This window comes from Lepisosteus oculatus, chromosome 1 (genome assembly GCF_040954835.1).
Source record: "Lepisosteus oculatus isolate fLepOcu1 chromosome 1, fLepOcu1.hap2, whole genome shotgun sequence".
NCBI classification, from domain to species: domain Eukaryota; kingdom Metazoa; phylum Chordata; class Actinopteri; order Semionotiformes; family Lepisosteidae; genus Lepisosteus; species Lepisosteus oculatus.
Window position 1 is genome coordinate 34,992,051 of NC_090696.1, and position 12,381 is coordinate 35,004,431.

General features: G+C 37.3%; 1 protein-coding gene across 5 annotated transcripts in view; it reads left to right on the plus strand.

Moving 5' to 3' along the window:
• Nucleotides 1–12,381, plus strand: part of ctbp1 (C-terminal binding protein 1) — a 217,088-nt gene that overhangs the window by 161,402 nt on the left and 43,305 nt on the right. The gene's annotated exons all lie outside the window — the stretch shown is intronic.

A 12,381-nucleotide genomic window follows, 5' to 3' on the forward strand; every position in this document is an offset into this window, starting at 1 on the left:
GGCTCGGACTGGGTCAGGGAAAAGCTGCAGGACCGCGGCTGTGTCGTGCACATTACGTGAATGAAAAGACGTGTACGGGCTTTCACGAAGGATGGAGAAATTGTAGTGGCTTTGCTCTCCTCCAGCCCCCCCCCTTCTGCTTGCTCCGTTTTGACAAGGCAAGATTTGCAAAGCTTTGGCCGTAACGGCAGGTCCCAGCAGACAACATGTTCAATGACTGCGTTTTTTTGGAAGCTGCTTTCTGTTTTAGCAGCGCGCTAGCGGAAAGGTTGTGCTGAGCTGATAGGCTCGGGGGGGGGGGGGGATGAGTGCCTCAATTCCTTGTGTGGTCTTAACAAGTATTTCTAATGCAACAGCTAGCGCATTGAACTGTAAGAGTTCTGTGGATTACAATGTGTGAATGTGGTTCGTGTTCACTGGCCTGAACTTGTTCAGATTTTCATTGCTGCGAAATGCTGATTCTAGAACAGTCTTCATATCAGGACGTTGGTAGGGTGGGCACGTGCTGTTTTGATAACAGTTTATGGCTTGTTTTCTCCATTGTTGCAAAAGAGCTGGCGTTTCAGAATTGTTTTGTCATTTCGTTTCATCTTGGTTTCATGCTGTCAAATATGTAGCTGTCTCCTTCTGATACTTCTACAGCTCATAGGGGATGTAGGACCTCTAGATCTTCCTACCACTGTTTCACTTTTAATAACTTACACATTGCACTCAAATAATTACAATTTACGAGACCAAGTCTCTGATTTAATGCGATTCTAGACAGTAGTCGTTTTGAATAAACACACAGCGTATTGTGCAGTTAAAGTACAGGGGTTGTTTCTTTGGTGTATTCAATGGTAGTATCAAAATTACTGTCACAAATACAAAAGTGTAATCCACTATCGGAATTAAAAAGTTACTATTATTGTTGGGTGCATCTTTTCATAAACGTATGAAGTAAACATGTAAGGTGAGACACCCTGCCAGTGCAGTACATTTCTAAAACCTATGAAGAAATCGCTTACCTTTCTGTATAATGTATTACCCCTACATACCTGGGAAAATCCCACTGGCCTTCTGTGGCTAAAGAATGATCAGCAATCCATTTTCTGCGCTTTGCTGTTCATGTCACCTTTTTTTCAGAATATTCTATTGGGTCGTCAATTACTATGTTAATTTGGTGTACCACTGTGCACTGTGTGTCTTTCAGTATTCCTACTTGACAGTTTTTACAGCAGTGTGATTAAGAGATAACTACATTTTTTAATACAAAGAGAGGGTGCTAAGTGCTTCATCTGGTAAAAAAAATCCCTGCCTGGCATCCTGGATGAAAGAAAGCAATTACTGCGTATTCTAAATTGCATAGTAAGGATAAATACAGTACTCATTAATGTGTATGTGTGCATATAGTGTGCAAATTGATTTGCTCCTCCCCGTTGCTTCGGTAGTTACGATTTGTTATGCACTTGAAAAGAAACCAATATAACAGAAAATCCCATAAAATGGCAAAGCATTGATAGTTATTTTTCTAGGTTATCAAACAGTATAACTACTACTGTGTGCTACAAGAGGTAGGTGTGCATCTCGTCGTTCTTTCTGGGAAGAAGATGTTTAAGAAGAATACAAAGTAGGACAACAGACCTCTCAGACCTCTCACAATTCTGGAAGGTGTGCTGTTTAATTTTGAATTAAATTCATATGAGAATTGGAGAAAAAAAATCATTCCTATAGAACATAAATAACATGCTACAGCGCTCTTTCACCAGTCTCGTGTGCTTTTAGTGGTTTATATATACATATACCTATACTGTATATCCACACTCAAAAATGCCTAAAGGTACAAAGAAAGAAAAAAATGCTTTGTATTGGAGAATGTCTTCCTCTAAATCTTTACCTGACTAAATATAGTATTTGTTTTTGCCTGTATTTGTTTTGGTGAATATGTAACTTTTCTCAGTAAGGTTTATAAAGGTCTTCTACTTAATTCTGACATCGTACGAGTACTGCCATATAGCAGAAGGAAGCATCCCTCTTTTTCTGAGACAGCTAGGGGTATTGACAATGTAGGTAGGTTTTGTTTTTCTATGGGACAAATTTATTTTTTAAAAACATTTTAAGGCCTCTGCTGTCAAACTTGCCATCACCTTTCCAATGAAAACAGCACAGTTCAGAGACTGACGGATGACACCCTGAGGCAGGACGAATGCTTGTCTTCACACTGCTGCTGTGTCACTGAAGGGTTTTGAAGGAAAATCAGGTTAAAAAGTAGTGCTCAAATTCTTAATTGGGGTGTAAGCAATTTTAAGCAGCTAATGATGATCTAATCCCTCAGACTGATTGCAGCGGTCAGGCTGAAAGTGTGGTACAGGCTGTATTGTTTTTTTTATTAAATGTTTATTTCTCAGGTTAATCCTGCCTAAAGGTTCCAAGAAGCTGTGACAACACTTTGTGTTCTTATGGGGCATAGACGCATTGACATATTAGTTTTACACCTCATTTGGGGTAGACCTCACATTCATTGAGATTTCAGTCCGTTATTGTGCTGTAAAGGGTCATCTCTATCACGTATCATTGCACAAAAAAAATATGTTCTTGCATGGTGAGCTTAGGAAGGTAGGACATTTCACAGGTGCCACAAAGAGTGGCTCATTGGGGAAGGCGTTATCCTGGTGTCTAGGTGTGTAGTGATTAAAGACAATGTAATTCCCCATCTGGATAAGACGTCAGTCCATCACCCCGGGAATGCTGTCCTCCATTTACACATCAGAGTGGACTGGAGCAAGTAGGGTAACAAACCTTACTCAAGGGACAACAGCTGCGTCTACAGCAGGGAGTCGAACCCACAGCCCACCCGTTATTACCCACTACTCAATGGTACCCCCAATTTAGTAAGGTAGAAAGACATAAAAGCTGCTCATGATATATGAACTTAAAATAATAATAAGAAGAAATGACTAATAATAATAATAATATTTATTACCATGACAATATTAAAGTGGTTATTTGAAAGGAAACACTTTTAAATGATTTATGCAGGCATTTAACATTGTGCTGTGACTTTAAACTCCCTAAAGTTTTACAGCAGTTTATGAAGCATAAAAACAGAAAATAACTTTTGAAAATAAATTTTCAAAATAAAATCCTGTACTTTCTCAGCTATAAGACCGTCTTAAAACAGTATTTCATGAGGACAGTTGGAATCACTGCTATTTCACTTAAATATGGAGAGAACGTTCTTCTAATACAGTACTTGCATTTTGAGTAAAATGTCAGATTTCCCTTGAAATGAGTCAAATGCTTTTTTGTTCCATTCCCGTGTGCTTTCTATATTGTGCTGTGCTTAAGAGGGACCACAAACAGGAATATTCAAGCACGTATTTCTAGCTCTCTTTGACATGTACAATTAGAACACGCTCATTTTAAATGTAATTGTTTAGTGCACTACCTTTACAATTTGTTGTTCTAGGATGAATTCTGTGATATGATCTTAATTGTAAAGAACGCCAGGTGACTGACTGCTAAAAAACTGTCATACAGTAGTTGCACTTGAAATATGTTCTGTGATTTTTTGCTGAGGGTGATGTGACACAGGAAGAGCTGCCAGAGGGTGTTTGAACACTATTTCCATGAAGTGGAAAAGAATACAACTGTGGCACAAAAGAAAATATGTACAGTACTTCTGTCAGTGTTTCCCTAGCAACCACATGTAAGTGTTGTTGGGGTATGAGACGAGTAACATAGTGCAGTGAAAAGTAAAGCTAATTAATGTTTGATTTATTTATTTTTAATTACAGTGCTCTTCCTAGCTCCCTTTCTTTGTAATTTGCTTCAGGGTGATTAGAAAAAGTTAACTTGTTCAATTGGAGTTGGCTAGCATGCCCTTAAAATGCATAATAGTAGCGGAGCCTTTTTGTTAGTTTTGTTGTGATTTTACAAGTAGTCTTTGTGGTATAATTACTTTATGGATCCTTAGTGTTATTTTGGAGCTGTACATAGTTTGTTCTCTATACTCTTACACTAAAGACTTTTACTTTACAGCTGCCTTCTCTTTCTTCTCTGCCTATCGAGCCACACTTTGAAGAAAAGTGAAGTTAGGAAACGAGCATGTGTCACAAGGCCTGGTAAATGTTTGGTGTGATGATGATAATGCAAATTTTATATAGGATATGTGTTTAAATTCCACTGCAGCATATGCTTCAGGTTTGCTTTTCACATTTGCTTTAGCATATCTGAGCAACACTTTATCGATGTACTTGTAACCAAACATCAAGACCACATTTCCCAGCAGCCTAGATGCACAACCGTGAAATCTGTCCCATCTTTTTCAGTGAAGACGCATGCCACATCTCTGCCAGGGCCTGTGCAGAATGAAAGTTTATTCAAGAAAGCATTTAAATGACTATGTAGCAGTGGTCTTTCTTGCAGCAGGGTTTTGTGAGCTTCACAGGGGAGGTAGACTGTCAGATACTGGAGCAGTACTTTTCAAAAATAGTCCATGGTATTTTAGTACCAGACCTGAATATTTTTGTAATGCTGAGCTTTCAGCACAAAGTAAAACATTCCTCCAGTACGTCTTACCTGCACGGTCTGATCAGATGAGAGTTTAATATGGCTATTTTGTGGACTGCTGTGTGTGTCTAATATCTTGTAATAGTTAAGATCTGGAGCTGTCAAGTTGACTGGTAGTTAGTTTTAAGAAGCACATCTTTAATAAGGTGAATCCCATTAAACTCAGGTGTTTGAAAGAGGAAACAAATTGAGGGAAAGCTCCCAGAGAAATGTAAAAGGTAAACATGGCTGTCATTTGGTCTCTGCTTTGGTGGGGGTTTGTCTTCCCTTCACTCCAAAATTCCAAATTAAGATCAATTGAGTTCCTCTCAATATCAGGTGGGGCTAATGGTACCTGTGAAACTGCCACTACAGCGTTTTAATTAATGTTACGTCGTAATCTCACAAAACTGTAGTAAAACAGAAATGAGATGTGGGAAGATTACCGGCAGAATTAGCTTTCTGTGTATTGTTTTCAATTAGAAAAGAACATAATGGAATTAAACGACAGGATGTGGCATTTCCATCTGCTGACTTAACTAAGTATGAGATATGTCCTGGAGGCAGAGTGTTATGATAACGTCTCTGTATTTCATTTCTAGACAAATGTGGAGAGGAAATTATTGTAATATATTTTTTCAAATAGAGACAAAAGTACAAAAGTTTCTACTTTTGTAGAAAAAACTATGTAGAAAACGTTGTATTTTAAAATCTAAAAACTTTGTGAAATACAATTTAAGGTCAGCCCTGAATGTGTTCCCACTGTAGCCGTTTATTTTTGAAGTGTACAATACTGATGATAATGTAGAGAAGATTACAGATTATGGTGGATTTGGAGATTATATGCATTAAACCATCCGCCTTCAGCTAATCTCTTGTTATATGAATACTCCAAACCTCTACTGCTAGTATAAATGGGAAATTATTACACTGGAAAGTGGGAAGCCAGATTTAGAATTTAAAGAAAATGTATTTAATATAATCATTTCATTATCCTTTCGGTGTTGTACTTTGTGGAGCTCTACAGATTTTAATATAGGTAATTAAACTGTGTTGTATATAGCAAAAAATAAAGTTTGCCAACGGAACCTAATTTTAGTGCCATACATAATTAAGTTGTATACCATCTGTGTGGCTGAAGATATATTCTTGTATTTGCTATAATTTAGTTGTGGAATGAGAACCTGCACTGAACAGCAGTAGAAAACAGTATCTATCATACTCTCATTTTGCAGCAATTCCTAGCCAACTCGCCAAATCTTACAAAACCCATTTGCCCCTTTCTGTCTGTCTACTAGCGTATAACATTGTTTTATTTTTTGTGGTTACAATTAGCAGAGATGGATCTTAATTAGTAGGGTATGACTGTATGCTTATTTGAGTGGATGATTATTTTGTTAATTTATTTTTAAATAAAATTTACATTTACAACTACAGCGGGGCTTTTTTTTACTGGAGAAGTGCTTCAGTTACGAGTTTCAGTTATGAGTCCTTTGCCTTAACCTGTACTCTATAATGGTTTATGTACAGTATGTTTTAAAACAGACCACCTTGACGTCACTCTCATAGCTGGTACCTCTTATCTGTTATGTGATTTTCTAATATTCAAACCTAATTCACTCCCAGGCTCACACATACACACAGCCTCTCCAGGGTGAAAGAACCTCTCATGGGGAATTCATGAGGGTTGTTCATCAGACCTGGAAACAGTATTCCTTTAGCTAATTGCATAAAAATAATCCCTTCATGTGAGAGAAAGGAAAGAGGGGGAAAAATTCTAGGCACCAGTGCAAGACTGCCTTTTGCCTTTCCAAAAGCATTGTGTTTGGATAAGGAACTGCAGCCCATAACGCGTGATACTAATTAACCTGGCCACCTAAACAAAGCCTGCTTTAAAGAAAAAGGGATAGGCATATTGGGCTCTGAACTCAGTCAGATTAATGACTGTGGTAGTTGCTTTTGGCCATGTTTCTGCTCAGGGGACAGGCCTGGTCACCTAGCTGGAATTGCGTTGTTTGAGTTGCATGGCTGTAAAGATTAACAGACAACCCCCCCCCCCCCCTCAATGTTTCCACCTCCCACCAAGAAACACTCTTTCACAGGGCCAGGAAGGAGCTAACCTCTGTGCAGCTTGATTTATAGTGCAATTTACTAAAAGAGCACAGTGTATGGATTATTTACAGTTAATTTATTACTTAAATTCGCATTTCTGTGCTCTGTTGTCATGGGGACAGAAACATAGTTTGCAATTGCACTGTGTTTAAAAGGTCACTGCATATTGCTGTTAATTTTCACATTATAGCAGTTTGGCTTGCAGGAGTCATTTAGCATTTTTAATACCACATATTTGTGCAGTCCTTTGGGTCAACAAAGACTTCGCTGTGAAGCTTTACTTTCTTTACTTGTTTTTTGATATGGCTTTATCAGCCAAAGAACTGGACTATATTATTTTTGGGTTGCATTTTCTGTGTAGTACAGCATATGTTTGTTACCATGTTGTGCATATGGAGTCTTTTCAGAACTGGAGCTGACAGAATCCCCTCGGATATCTAGAAACTCAAAATAGTTATGAATAAGTTGAGATACTGGAATTTGAAGTATATTGTTTTTCACATTATGTGCGTATGTTTCGCACATTTCATGTGAATTATTTCCAGATTTTGTTAGCGGTTTGCATTTTTGGTTTACGATGCATCATTTAGAGTGAGCTGTGTTACTTCTAAGAGAGGAGATAGGGATCATTGTTTGTGCTTAGTGTTTTAGAACAAAAATGGGTTTAGCAGTATGTTTAATCAAGAGTTTTTGGCTTAAGCAGCGATAAATATTTTTAAAACAATCTTCTAGAAATCTTACAAAAGAACAAATAATCTGCACTCAAAAAAGAATTGTAATTTATACTCCTTAAATTTATGTGAATTTTACAAATTCACCTCAACAGATATACAGTATGTGTGACTTCCAGCTGTGGATGTGCATGAATGTGGGTATTCTGACTGACTTGGATGGATGGTACTTTTTGCTGACTTAAAGAGGGGGATGTCAGGGTGGAGTGACAGTTTTAGCCTAAAATATGATTCCACATCATGTTTCATTTATCCAAAGATGACAGGTGTGGAGCCACTGACTAGACAGTAAACAGGGTTTGTCTGGTTTGGGTTGTATGATCTCAGAGTAAGTGCTACAGAAAAACAAAATTAAGCACAAATGAATAAAATAACATTGGAGATTAAACATTAAATTCTTCCAGATCACAAAAATTAAATTAGATTCAGGCAAAGCAGTTATCAGTCCTGCTGTTTCTACTTGATGACTGCAAGTTAGTCACTGAACAAAACTTTGTATTGATATGTATTTAAAGAAACAGTAACAGCAAACTCATGTTGTCACACTGGGCTTCCTGGGGTGTTGGATGTACTGGAGTATAGCATTTGGGTATCTTTGAATAGCAAAATTAAACTTTTCAGAAAGATGTGAAAGCACTTCAACAAGTAAACTACTAACAGCAACATTTTGGTCATTTTTTTAAATCAGAATACTTTAAGCCAGTTGAAGGATCCTTGCAGTTAATGCAGTAGTCTTGAGAAAATGGTACCAGAAATAATTGCTTGTATTGTAAAGAATAATTTGTAGTACCTTTGATGGCGCAATGACAATTTAGATCATAAGGGAATACTGGCAAAATATTGTAACGGACACATTGAGAAGTGTAAAATAGACATATATTGATGTGGTTTTTGTTCCTATGTTGACAGTCAGGGACAGTTAAGTAGCTCCTTTAACCTTTCAAGTCAGGTTGAAGCAGAAAGACTGTGTCCCTGGGTGGATTTACAGATTTACTGCCCCCAGAAGAGCTTCTCTTTGGCTGGTGTAGATTACAGGACATATCAGCACAGACAGAATGAGCTTGTGTCTGGCATGAGTTATTATACTGGCTATGGGGTAATCGGTCAGCAGGGTTCACAGAAGGAGGAAAGAGAGTTCACAAGGAAAGAATGCCTCTGCTGTTTTTTTAAAGGCGTTTGCATGCAAACAAAAAGCACAATCTTCCTTCGGTTTTCTTTAAAGTCAGTCTTATCACTAAACACACTAAAAACAGGCTACTGTTGATTTTTTTTTCTTATCATTTTTTCTTAATGATGGCAAAGTACCACATACGAAAATTTGGGATGAATATTTATCTATATCTGTGGGCACTGAAAGGTTCAGTTTTTATAATCAGTGATGTGAGTAGTAGTAATAAAACAGATCAGTAATTGAAGAGTGGTTAAGTACCTGATATTCTACATACAATTAAAAAAAATCAAAGACATTCACAAATTGAAAAGTACAGCTGCAGTCTTTCCTTTATGCCTTAGAAATTACTGTCTTTATTGCTTTGTGCTATCTGGGTTGTTATTACTTCAGTGGGGGACCACTGTGTTGCAGCTTTATGAGTAATTTGATTACTTGTAACACAATCCCCTAAACAGCCTGCTGGTTGAACTCACTGGCCTCCTGTAGAAAATGGTAAGTTTTGACTGGCCCTCTTCCAATACTTTGTCACTTTTTAAGCTTCCTGTTTAGTGTTCATGAATTGTAGAGAAAATATAAATATTTTCAAAGGTCTGATATCAAATTCTTCCCCACTCAAGAGGCTCTATAAATGTTCCTGTAGACCAGTGTGCAGTAGCCTGAGAGTCAAATAAATCATTTTTCCACTTAACGTGGGTTCTGAAGGTTTAAAAATGTGGATGTACCAGCAGATTTCAGTATTACTGATTGCATGACAACCTTTGTTCAGGCTGTATTATATTTCACAGACAACTTTGTTGCTGATTAAACATAGTAAATTAAGTACATATTAACAGCATTGGGATTTTAAATAAGCAGTTCTTACTGTAGTTGGAAGAGGGTATTTGAGTCGTTACCTCCATTTTTGAAACCCTTATTTCCACATGTGCTGATTTGCTGAGAGCATCGTTATTCTTTGAATGAACTTTAAAATGGATCATGTCATCAGCGTTAGAAACTTGTCTGAATATGAGGCCACTTTGTGGATTTAATTACATTCATGAATATTGTGCATTTGTGCTTCAAAGCCTGCTTTTACCGGAAATAGCAGGGTGTTATTTGTGTAAAATTACAGTGTACTTTTTTCCTAGTTTTATTTATCAGTTTAACGCAGCTTTCTGAGATGTGTGATTTGTAGTGTGTACAATACGGGTTGATTACATGCTGTCTGCAGCATTCCTGCAATTGAATATCCTTGAAATAATCACTGGTCTTTATCTCTGTCATAGAAAAAACATCATAACACTGCTGTAGTAATTATATTTTAACTGATAATAAGGGCTGTAGGACTCCACTACAGAGCCTTCGCTTGTCTTGTCTTAAAGTAATTGACTTATCTGGAATTCAGTGGAATATCATAACAGCACATAACTGACTTGTGTTGCTAATGAAACTGACTTTGATCCAGATAAATGCAATGTTTCAAAGAGTGAAAATGTAGTAAGACAAATTATTCTTACCTGCACACCATTTACATTTTGTCTAGAGGTTTCTGCACAGTGCCTGCTTAATGAACACATTTGTGGACTCTATAATTAATGGAAATTTATCAGTATGCTAACTGCTTGAACTAGATAGGTTTTGCGTCTTGTTTTAGTTATTCAACAACTAAGAAGTACATTTTTAAGTCACTTAGCTATAACTTTATTTCTTTTTAATTAACAGAAATCTTGTTAACTTTAATTGTACAAATGTGATACAATAATAGGAGAAGTACAGCTGTGACATCTGTAAATAAATTTTGAGCAGAAAGTTTCATTATGATGAGCCTTTCCATTTATATCAGAAATAACATCAAGCTTTCCAACGTCAAAGGTTTCCAGAACATTTTAAAACAATGTCTCCACTAATTGAACCAAAGTTTATCTCCTGAAATTCTATATATGTCTGTTGATGCCATAATTATGTTGTATAAATGAACATAAGGAAGGTTTCAAACTAGATTGAGCCCATTTCAACCCATCTGTCTTATTTGGCTGACCGAGTTGAACCTAGGATATCATCCAGTCATTTCTTGACAGAAACTACAACCAAACCTGAGTAGATTGTTCTGTGCTCACAATTTGTATTAATACAACAGGCATTCCTCAAAATCCTGGGTAGGATCCTTAACAGACAAAGTATTATTCTCATCCATCCCAAATACTAAAAGTGGGTAGGTGTAGCCTACTGTCCATAACCATTGTTCATTGAGGTTTTCTGTCCTTTTACAAAACAGATTCTGTTTTTCTTAGCTTGGAAGATCTGGAGAGAACAGGCTCCTAAGATGATGCTGCCATATTCAAAAATACCACAGACAATAAAACTAAGCCCTGCTGATGTATAAATGGTTGCTGGGATTAAGTCATTACATTTTCTTGAAATACAATTTATGTTCTTGTCTCTTTGGTGGAACTAGTTTTCTTTGGAAAATGAAATGTTTTGTACTGTTTGTAATATATGTTATCTTGTTTGGAGTCCTTGAAGCTCACTTTAAACTGTTTTCCTTTAGAACTGTAATTACATTGACTATTCACTCAGAATACACTTTGACTACTACTGTATATTTCTGCTTTTTTGGTGGGTGGATATAGGTGCATTTCTGTATTTTATGAGACACAAATAATAAAAACAACATTAGGTTTTAATAGACTATAAAAGAAACAGCTGTAAATGTAAAATTGTATTAGTTTTAGGTGATATAGTGCAGGAGTGAATAGTGGCCGTGGATTAATGGATGAAACACAAAAATTGCAGTGCTTCATTTAATTGATAATTCTGCAATATTTTCTGTCCGTGAAGCTTCTTCATTCATAAAGTTGACCTGGTTTGGTACCTTAATGAAATATAGGAAAATCTGTTCAACAACAGGGAAAAACAAAGGACAATCACTGAACATAAGCTTGGACAGTAATGGTATTCCCTGAACAACAGAACAAGTTTCTGTTTCCAGTCTGCTCATTGGTGGAGTCTCCTGTGTTTTCTGGGAGAATGGCTTACGTACAGAAGTTACAGTATGTGGACAGGCAACACTGGAGAATACAGCTGAGGTCAAGTTCAGGTCAGCACAGATTAAATCTGTAGATGCGTGGGAGTGGGTTGGGCAAGTGACAGAAGATGCCAAAGTGGGCAAAACTGAAGGATTCTTTAACACTGTAGAGCTTGTATTTGACTACATATTCTGTTCTGTATTCACAATGGGCTTTTTTAGTAAGCCACTCTTATGCCATCTTCTCAATATTAATCTTACATCTTGAATGCACTGAAACAGCCTTGTATCAAATAGAATTCTATTTTTAAAACAAGGTTTCAGACACAGTTCAAATGTTATGTGAAGTGTGGCTTTTATGGTACTGTACATTCAAGCCGCATAAATCCTTGATACCTGCTTGTAGGTAGATGGGGTTGACAAACACTGACAGAAACCTACAGCTAAAACCTAATTTGCTTATACAGAATTCTCAAAGCCACTGACAGAGTCAATGCAGCCATATCACCCTACAACTCACAACTGGCAACCCACTGAAGCTAAGCAGGTGTGAGCCTGGTCAGTACCTGGATGGGAGACCTCCTGGGAAAAAACTAAGGTTGCTGCTGGAAGAGGTGTTAGTGGGGCCAGCAGGGGGTGCTCACCCTGTGGCCCATGTGGGTCCTAATGCCCCAGTGTAGTGACGGGAACACTATACTGTAAAAAGGGGCCATCTTTCGGATGAGACGATAAACCGAGGTCCTGACTCTCTGTGGTCATAAAAAATCCGTTTCTCGCGTTTCTTGAAAAGAAACGCAAGAAACGCAAGAAACGCGTGTAACCCCGGCGTCCTG